Source organism: Lolium perenne, chromosome 1 (assembly GCF_019359855.2).
Source record: "Lolium perenne isolate Kyuss_39 chromosome 1, Kyuss_2.0, whole genome shotgun sequence".
Taxonomy (NCBI): domain Eukaryota; kingdom Viridiplantae; phylum Streptophyta; class Magnoliopsida; order Poales; family Poaceae; genus Lolium; species Lolium perenne.
In genome coordinates, this window is record NC_067244.2 from 96,433,015 (window position 1) to 96,443,713 (window position 10,699).

Here is a 10,699-nt window from a genome sequence, read left to right on the forward strand (position 1 = left end):
TTTGCATGCACCTTTGGTAGGTGGCGCCTGCATTTTTCAAGCCGAACGGCATAGTCGTGTAGCAATAAGCCCCATACGGGGTAATGAACGAAGTCTTTATTTGATTAGCCAGATTCAAAGGAATCTGGTGGTAGCCTGAGTAGGCATCTAGGAAAGATAACAGTTCACAGCCGGCAGTCGAGTCTATAACTTGATCTATGCGCGGCAGGGGGAAGGGGTCCTTCGGGCACGCCTTGTTCAGGCTGGTGTAGTCGATACACATGCGCCAGGAGCCGTTCTTCTTCAAAACCAGGACCGGGTTCGCCAACCAGTCCGGGTGCAGCACTTCCATGATGAAGCCGGCAGCTAGGAGCCGGGCGATTTCTTCACCGATGGCCTTCCTTCGTTCTTCGGCGAAGCGCCTGAGAGGCTGCTTCACCGGCTTGGCTTCGGGCCGGACGTGGAGGTGGTGCTCAGCCAACTCCCTCGGCACACCCGGCATGTCTCTTGGAGTCCATGCGAAGATGTCCCGATTCTCACGGAGGAAGCTGGTGAGCTCGCTTTCCTATTTCTTGCTCAAGCCGGCACCGATGGTGACGAACTTGTCCGGCTGCGCCGGGTCCAGCAGGATCTTCTTGGTGTTGTCGGCCGGCTAGAAGTGAGTCGTCCCAGCCGGGTTGCCCGCAGCCGGCATGTCTGTCTGCGCGGCCTTGGCGAGGGCGACGGCGTCGTGGATGAGCTGCTTCTCGGTGGCGATGACCAGCGTCTGGGCCATCTTGGAGCTCTGCGTGGCGCAGTCCATGGAGCGGCGATAGTCGCCGGCTACGGTGATGACCCCCTTGGGGCCAGGCAGCTTCATCTTCAGGTACCCATAGTGGGGCACCGCCATGAACTTGGTCAGGGCCGGCCTGCCTAGGAGCGCGTGGTAGGGACTCACGAGGTCCACCACCTCGAACTCGATTCTCTCGGTGCGGAAGTGGTCCGGCTTCCCGAACATCACCTCCAGCGTGATCCGGCCGATTGGCTGGCAGCAATGGCCTGGCACGATGCCATGGAAGACGGTGGGGGTGGGGCGCAACTCGGCCTCTTGGATGCCCAGCTTGCGGGCGGTGTCGCGGTAGAGGATGTTGATGCTGCTGCCGCCATCGATGAGGACACGCGAAAAACGCACGCTGCGCCGGGTTGTGCCGATGGTGGGGTCGAGGACCATGGCGTAGCTGCCCGGCTTCGGCAGGACAGCCGGTGTGTCGCGGCGATCAAAAGTGATGGCCTGCTCTGACCAGTTTAGGTACTGGGGGACCGGCGGTATGACCGCGTTGACCTCAAGGGAACGGCTCTGCTGGCTCGTCCTGTCCTCGGGCTCGGAGGTGAAGATGATGTAGGTGGCGTCTTCGGCCAGATATCGGCCGCCATGGTGCACTTGGTTAGCCTCGTGGTGCTCGAGGTTGGCGTTCTCTGCGCCGGCTTGGCCACCCGGCCCGCCAGCTGGTGGGGGCGGGGGTGGAGGCGGTAGAGGTTCACCGCTGGTCAGCCGCTTCATGAAGTGGCAGTCACGGGTGGTGTGGTTGGAGGGGTTCTTGCCGCTGTGGTACTTGCACGGCGAATCGAGCATCTGCTCAAAGGTGTATTTCGGCTTCCACTGCCGGTCTTGCTTCTGGCGGCGGCTGCCGCCTGCCGCGTTGTCTGCCACGGCGGCTACGTGGGTGGAGCCGTACCGGCGGTCCGGCTGGTCGCTGTGACGCTTGCCGCGGTAGTTATCCCGCCGGCTGCCATGAGAGGCGCCGTCTGCCGGCTTGTGCTCAGCCGACTTGTGATGGTCTCGCTTGGGGGGAGCCGGTGCTGGGTCAACCGGCGCCTTGCCGGCTTCTTCAGCCAGCGCGTATTTGTCCGCGATGGCCATCAAGGCGGCCATCGACTTGGGGTCACTGCGGCGCAGCTTGTGCCACAGCATGGTGTTTGGCCGGCAGCCTCCCATGAAGAAGCTGATGGCCTGGATCTCGTGCACGCCCTCGCAGGAGTTGCGCATCTCGCACCAGCGCGTCAGGTACGCGCGATCCGTCTCGTCCGGGCCCTGCTTGCACATCTCAAGCTGCTGAGGGCGACCCGGCCGGCGGTAGGTGCCGGTGAAGTTGCTGACGAAGGCCTCTTCGAAGTCCAGCCAGCCGTTAATGCTGCCGGCTGGCAGGTTGTTGAGCCAGGTGCGGGCGGAGCCGACCAGCATCAGGGGGGAGTAGCGTACCGCCCACCGCTTGTTGCCCCGTGAGATGCCGACTGCTGTGGAGTAGTCCAGCAGCCAGTCCTCCGGCTTGGCAGTGCCGTCGTACTTGGGCGTGTCGCGGGGGAGCTGGAAGCCGTCGAGCACGGGCTCGTTGGCGATGCGGGGCCCGAAGCACTTGGGGCAAGCCGGCGCCTCCTCTTCCGCGATGCGGGATTCGACCAGCCGGTCGAGGCGGTCTCTGGCGTCGGTGGGCTCGATGCGGGGGCCCAGCCGGGAACGTGCCGGCTGGCGTGGGCCGGCGGCTTCGGGCGCCGGCCGGTGCTGACGGCGGGGCTCGGAGTCTTGCTCCTGGTATCGGCTTGGGGGAGGCCGGCTCCGGCTGCTGCCGCTCGGCTGGTGGCTCGGCCGGCCCGAACTTGCGTGCGTGGCCCGGGAATCATGGCGCCGGCTTGGCGCTGGGGAGGCGGACTCGGCCGTGTCCCTGGCGCCTTCCCTGTCGTTGCCTACAGCGCCGCGAGCGTGAGAAGCTCTGGGGGCATTGACATACCTGGGGTCGGCGATCTGCCTGTTGGCTGCGTTGAGCAGCTCAGTCACCCGCTTGGTCTGGCGGCGTAACTCTTCGCCTTCAAGGCGGTTCAGCTCTTCTGCGGCGGCTTCTGCCGCGCGCATGTTCTTGTCGGGGGTGTTGTAGACGGGCAGCTCTGCGGACGGAGCCGGCGAAGGAGCGCCGTCGCGGGCGATCTCGGCGCCAAGGTCGCGGCCCCTGCGGCGGACGTGACCGGCTCGGCTTGGCTCGTCGCCGCCTGGAGTGAGGCCATGGGCGCGGTTGTACTCGCGCTGGGTGATCTCCATCCGCGCTTAGCGCAGCCAGTTCTTCGGTTTGCTTGAGGAGGAGCTGGCGATGCGCCTCCGTGTCCGCCTCGATGGCGGTGGGGTCTCCGCCGGGCGTGAGCGGCGTGCTCGATTTCGCCGGACTTCGTCCAGCCGGACGACGGTGGCGGTGGCGGCCTGGCGCCCGAGCCGGAGGCGTTGGGTCGATGTTGCGCTCCAGGCCGGGGCCACGGGTGCGCGGGTTCTTGACGGGGGGCTCCTCGCCAGCCATCATGACTTGCACGACGGCGGGGCTGGCGAGAGCGCTGCTGCCGGCTCGCGGAGGAGGGCTTGCGCAGCGCAGCACCTGCCGCGGGTAGCGCGGCGGTGCGACGGTGGCGACGTAGACGTCGTGGCCGCCGAAGGAGATGACGCTGCCGCCGGCTGGGAAGGGCCGGTCGGCGAAGCAGCCAGCGTTGTCGCTGACGCAGTCGAGGGAGCCAAATCTCCAAATCAAGCCTGAAGCAACTCGCTCGCCGGTGGGGATGGTGAGGCCCGTCCGGATGAAGACACCGGCCGAGGATGCTGAGGGCCCCACGGTGGGCGCCAAATGTCGTGGTATCGTCACGGCATATGCCATAGGGTGGCTGATCGAAGTGGTTCCTGAGAGATCTCACGGCGGTATCCGGATGCGGGTATGGGCACGAGCGACACGGCGACGTACCCAGGTTCGAGGCCCTCCTAGGGAGGTAAAGCCTCTACTCCTGCTATGAGTGTATATGATGATTACACAATACAATGGTGCTCCTAGAGCTGTGTCCGGCTGCTCCTGAGAGGCTAAGGGAGACGATGGTCTCTCTCACAGGGCAGCTCTGTAGCTGGGAGGAAGCAATAAATGATCGATCCCCTGCACGAGAGGGGGTAGTGCGGCTTATATAGGCGCCGGCACTTTACATATAAGACCCTATAGTTTACTGGCCGGCTTGGCCGGCTCCGGCTTCCGCTCCTTCCCGAGGCGGTGACGTCAGGAGCCGTTGAGGCATCGTGGCCTGTCCCATCCGGTCGCCACGGTCAGCGGTATGGAGAGGGGGTGTCCCTGTCGCCGTCGGCCCATCGTAGCGCACGGATCGTCGTAAGCCCCGACGGCCTGTCCGGCGCGTGGCACTATTGCTCCACAAAGGTGCCCGCGCTTTACGGAAGATGGGGTCGGCGTGGACTTTAGGAACCGGATCACCAACCCGGTTCCTTCCAGTGCAAGACTCGCCAGCCTCGAGTCGGTCTGAGGTACAAACCCCAGTCGGATATGGCTTGTAGAAGCCGGCCCAGCTACAGCATTGGTGGCCGTAGCCAGGCCGACTAGGACCTAGAGCCAGCCGGCTTCCGGACCAGCCGGCCACGGCGCCAGCCGGCTGCTCCTCAGCCGGCCTTTGCCGCGAGCCGGCCAGTGGCCAGCCGGCTGCTCCGCGTCCATTGCCCTATCCGGGGTCTTCCCCCCGACAATTTAGGGTTTAGGGTCTAGGGTTTAGGGCTTAGTGTTTAGGGTGTTTAGGGTGTACTTTTAGGGTATAATTAGGGATTAGGGATTAGGGTTTTAGGGTTTAAGGTTTAGGGATCATCGATCGAGTGCACACACACATTATTAGAGGCACCCGCGCCTTTGCGCATGAAGTGCATGCGTATATATAAGTGTGTTTTTTGGCCACCAACGATATATATATAGATCGAGAGAGAAAGATTGAAATATATATATATTTATCCCCAAGAATATGTTCAGATATATATTGAAATATATGCACGAATGATATGTGCAAGGTATGCCATGCGCGCATGTACACTAATTGTATATATATTACGAGGCAACTTAATCAAATGTGTTTTCATTCGAGATAACTTGTCAAGATTCAACAAAGTTAATTAATTTATTAGCGCTAATTAGTTGGTCGCCTGCTTGATGCGCAATTTAGTGTCGTTGGCCTATATATATATGTAGGGTTTAATTAGGGTTTAGGGTTTAGGATTAGCTAGCTAGGGTTTTAGGGTTAGGGTTAGGGTTAAGGTTAATTAATTAGGGTTTAGGGTCTAGGGTTTAGGGTTTAGGGTTTGGGGTTTGGGGTTTAGTGTTTAATTAGGGTTTAGGGTCTAGGGTTAGGGTTTAGGGTTTAGGGTGTAGTGTTTAGGGTTTAGGGTCTAGGGTTTAGGGTTTAGTGTATAGGGTGTTTAGGGTGTACGTTTAGGGTATAATTAGGGATTAGGGTTTTAGGGTTTAAGGTTTAGGGATCATCGATCGAGTGCACACACACATTATTAGAGGCTCCCGCGCCTTTGCGCATAAAGTGCATGCGTATATATAAGTGTGTTTTTTGGCCACCAACGATATATATATAGATCGAGAGAGAAAGATTGAAATATATATATTTATCCCCAAGAATATGTTCAGATATATATTGAAATATATGCACAAATGATATGTACAAGGTATGCCATGCGCGCATGCACACTAATTGTATATATATTATGAGGCAACTTAATCAAATGTGTTTTCATTCGAGAGAACTTGTCAAGATTCAAGTTAATTAATTTAGCAGCGCTAATTAGTTGGTCGCCTGCTTGATGCGCAATTTAGTGTCGTTGGCCTATATATATGTAGGGTTTAATTAGGCTTTAGGATTTAGGATTAGCTAGCTAGGGTTTTAGGGGTAGGGTTAGGGTTAAGGTTAATTAATTAGGGTTTAGGGTTTAGGGTTTAGGGTTTGGGGTTTGGGGTTTAGGGTTTAGGGTCTAGGGTTTAGGGTTTAGTGTTTAGGGTGTTTAGGGTGTACGTTTAAGGTATAATTAGGGATCATGGATTAGGGTTTTAGGGTTTAAGGTTTAGGGATCATCGATCGAGCTAGTGCACAGACACATTATTAGAGGCACCCGCACCTTTGCGCATAAAGTGCATGCGTATATATATAATAAGTGTTTTTCTTGGCCACCAACGATATATATAGATCGAGAGAGAGATTGAAATATATATATATATCCCCAAGAATATGTTCAGATATATATTGAGATATATATATGCACGAATGATATGTCCATGGTATGCCATGCGCGCATGCACACTAATTGTATATATATTATGAGGCAACTTAATCAAATGTGTTTTCATTCGAGAGAACTTGTCAAGATTCAAGTTAATTAATTTATCAGCGCTAATTATTTGGTCGCCTGCTTGATGCGCAATTAAGTGTCGTTGGCCTATATATATATGTAGTGTTTAATTAGGGTTTAGGTTTTAGGGTTAGCTAGCTAGGGTTTTAGGGTTAGGGTTAGGGTTAATTAGGGTTTAGGGTCTAGGGTTTAGGGTTTAGGGTTTAGTACGTGTTTAGGGTTTAGGGTCTAGGGTTAGGGTTTAGGGTTTAGTGTTTAGGGTTTAGGGTTTAAGGTCTAGGGTTTAGGGTTTAGTGTTTAGGGTGTTTAGGGTGTACGGTTAGGGTATAATTAGGGATTAGGGTTTTAGGGTTTAAGGTTTAGGGATCATCGATCGAGTGCACACACACATTAATTATTAGAGGCACCCAAGCCTTTGCGCATAAAGTGCATGCGTATATATATATATAAGTAAGTTTCTTGGCAACCAAAGATATATAGATCTAGAGAGAGATTGAAATATATTTAGGGTTTATGGTTTAGGGTTTAGGGTTCAGGGTCAAGGGTTGGGGTTTAGGGTTTAGGGTCTAGTGTTTAGGGTTTAGGGTATATGGAGTAGTGTTTAGGGTTTAGGGTCTAGGGTTTAGTGTTTAGGGTGTTTAGGGTGTATGTTTAGGGTATAATTAGGGATTAGGGTTTTAGGGTTTAAGGTTTAGGGATCATCGATCGAGTGCACACACACATTATTAGAGGCACCCGCGCCTTTGCGCATAAAGTGCATGCGTATATATATATGTGTGTTTCTTGTCCACCAACGATATATAGATCGAGAGATAGAGATTGAAATCCCCAAGAATATGTTCAAATATACGCACACACATGAATTATTAGAGGCACCCGCGCCTTTGCGCATAAAGTGCATGCATATGTGTGTTGTTCTGGCCACCAACGATAGATCGAGAGAGATAGATAGATTGAAATCCCCAAGAATTAGAGGACCCCTTGCACAAGTGTTGGCCATCTATATATAATATGAATCCCAATAATGTTCATACATGATAGGGCATATGTGTGAAGCAATTTTTTTTCGAGAACTTGTAAAGATTCAAATTTATCAGTGCTAATGGAAACTAGTGCACATTAGAGGACCCCCTCTTACACGTGTTGGCCATCTATGTATAGTTTGAATCCAAATAATGTTCATACATGATAGGCTATATGTGATTCAAATTTATCGGTGCTAATGGAAACTAGTGCGCACTAGACGAGCCCCTTGCGCAAGTGCTGGCCATTACATATAGTTTAAAACTCAAGAATGTTCATACATGATAGGCCATATGTGCAAAGGAATTTTTTTCCCGTGAACTTGTCAAAATTCAAGTTTATCGGTGCAAATGGAAACTAGTCCAAAAAATTACATAGAGGTCCAAGAGAACTAGACAATAACTAATAGGACCTGCAACTTTACAAAAAGGACCCCAAAACATATATAAGAAAATCAATCGAGTTCTTCTGGACTGCACATCAGATCTCTGCTCCGCATCCTTTCCAGCAACTCCGTCGCCGGGGACGCACCACTTGGGACGGTGTCGCTGGTAGTCGCCAGGACGAAGGAGAAGAAGGGCCTCAGCAACGGCACATTGGCTCTGAGAAGGGCCGCTGAAAGGCCAAGATGTTCACGGGCAAGACGGATGACGCCGTTGTATGCCCCGAGCTTGTGAACGTTAGCAGCTTGACTTCCCCATTGACCAGATCTGAAGCACTGACCAAAGCAAGCCTCACCATTAGCGCCATCACCTTGATGGCACCAGATTGGGGTTTGGCCGGCAAGATCCGCCAGATTCACCGTAGGCCAGATCTGAAGCCGATGACGAGATCCCCGACTCCATTGCGCCATTCTGCTCATGGGAAACACTGGATCTAAGCTTACAACAACAGGAACTCCCTCGGATCCAAATTAACTGACTCAACTTTGCTTATCTAAATATGGATGTATCCACACATGTTTTTACTCGAGATACATACACGTCTAAGGAAAGTTGAATCAATTAATTTAGTTCGGAGGGTGTACGATATACAGAGAGAAGTCGGCCTCGTCTCCGGCCGGCGAGGCTGCCGGAGAGAAGGGGAGAGGAGCCAGGGGAGTGGGAGAGACTCGAGAGAGAAAGAGAAGGGGAAGAAATGAGAGCTCCCTGGGGAAGAACATTATTTTTGTCGTTCTGCTCGTAGCTTGAAACTGAAAATTTCGGCCGCGCGCCAAATCATCCCGCCGCATCCATTCGAAAATCCCGTGACCAGTTTTACCCTTTTAACCCTGGTCCGGAAGCTACAACCCACCGACCATGGAGGGCTCATTCGGTAACAATGAAATATCTTGCCTAGATCCCGAACCCTCCCCACAGGCCCACACCCACCCACCAACCATTCGCCCCATTAGCTCAAAAATACTCTCACACGCCAAAGCTCTGACTCTCTACAGTACTAGATCTGCTTCGCCACCGGCATACTCCTCCACAGTGTAGCCTTGATCGTGTTGGCTGTCCACCCACCTGATCCGCTCCCCCGCCGCCCTCGCCACCGACGGATCTGCTTCACCGCCGACCTCGCCACCGATGGATCTGCTTCACCGCCGACCTCGCCACCGACGGATCTGCTTCACCGCCGACCTCATCCACAGCGTAGCAATCAACGCCTTCCCTGTCGACGCACCGGATCCTCTCCAACGGAACCGTGTCTACTTCACCGCGCCCCCTCCACGTAAGCCGATCTATTCCACCGACTACCTCGGCGCAGCGGCTGTATCAACTTCACCGAATCCCTTGCCAGCCAACCAGATCTGCTTCACTAACGCCCGCTTCTACTGAAACAGGGTCGACTCATCGTCTCCCGCGTTCGCCACAACTGGAATGCAAGTTGCCGCCCCCGTCCACCCCGCCGCAGCTTGGTTAGTACGCTGGCCCGTTAGATCGCGGTGTTTCTTTAGCCATGTTTTGTGTAGTTATTTGCAGATCTCATATGCCATTAAATTTCTTGATGTGTTACTTCGCATGAAGTTCGTTTAAATATTGTACAGTACCAAAGCATTATCCGGTCGCTACCATCCCGTTCATTCTATCGACACTGTGTGCATCCACATATTTATAGGGGACCCATTCATTTGCTGCCAACTGTTTTTGTACTGCATGCTCTTCCTTTTATAGTCATGCTATGGGCATTTCCAATCTGGTTGTTCTTATACCACGTCATTAGCTCACCGCTAGCCGCTAGCTGTTTTCTCGTGTCTGCTATTCTTTTACTGCTTTTATAATCATGCTATGTGCATTTCCAATCTGCTTGCTCTTATACCTCGTCTTTAGCTTATAGCTATTTTTTTCCATGAATTCTCCTGTCGCACAGCTTGTATAGTTATTGCTGTGTGCATGTCTGGTCTTTGTATTATCGTAGACTAACTTGTCAATGTTATTTTTCCTAGGGATTGATCATGCGAACCACTTATTAGAATATCCAACATTAACAGCGGGGACGCTAGGGACGGTTGGAATCTGAGTTCTTGGTTGGTAACTTTGGCAGTTTACTTCCGTTATTATCTATAACCTATATGCATTGTTCCTTATGCAAGAGATAAACACTTGGAACCCTGCCATAGCAATGCCATCCATGCTTTACTATGTTTCTGCCTATTTGATATGCTTGTCTTGGAGCAACTGCGAAGGTGATTTGAACCTGACATTTGGTCATTCTTAATGCCAGTTTACTTTATGTGGAAAACCTTGGCATTACCCTACTCTAAATCTGAATGTCTGAAATTCGTATCTCATGCAAAGCAACATATAGTTGGTTTTAATCTGATATCTGGTAAATATTAGCTTATTCATTTGGCAGCTCATGTTTTTTGTTATTTGAAACCAGCTGACTTGGTCTTAAATGTGATATCTAAACACAGATTAAGGACAATGGAGCAGGAGGATTAGCATTTCACTTGATGGCTGAACCTAAAATGACAGGCATGTAGACCACGAATAGTGCACGCAAGAGAAGGACTGCAATGAGCCGATATGTTACGCTACATGTCGTTATCTCGATCTCTACATTGCGTAATACATGTTTGAATAATTAATTGTTGTAACTATTTTTGCAATATTACCGTAATGCGCTTTTAGTGAAGCAGTCATCATTAGAAGATAGTCGCCAAAGCGACCCTGTGCAACATTATGATGTAAGTCTGCTTAGTACAAGTTCCATACATTGTCTTATTTATGCAACTTGTTATTATCTTATATCTACATTGCATAATAAATGTTTGAATAGTTCACTGTTGTAACTATGTTTGCAATATTACTAGAATGCAGTTGTAATGAAGAAGTCCTTAGTAGAAGATAGAGCGCAAAAAAGGTTCCGGCGTGAGCCTATGCAACGATATAATGTAAGTCTGCGCTTAGTACTTGTGACTATCTCATATCGACAATGCTTAATACATGTTTGCATAGTTCATCGTTTAACTCTTTTTGCATTATTATCAGAATGCCATTCTGATGAAGCAATCTTCATTAGAAGAGAGGC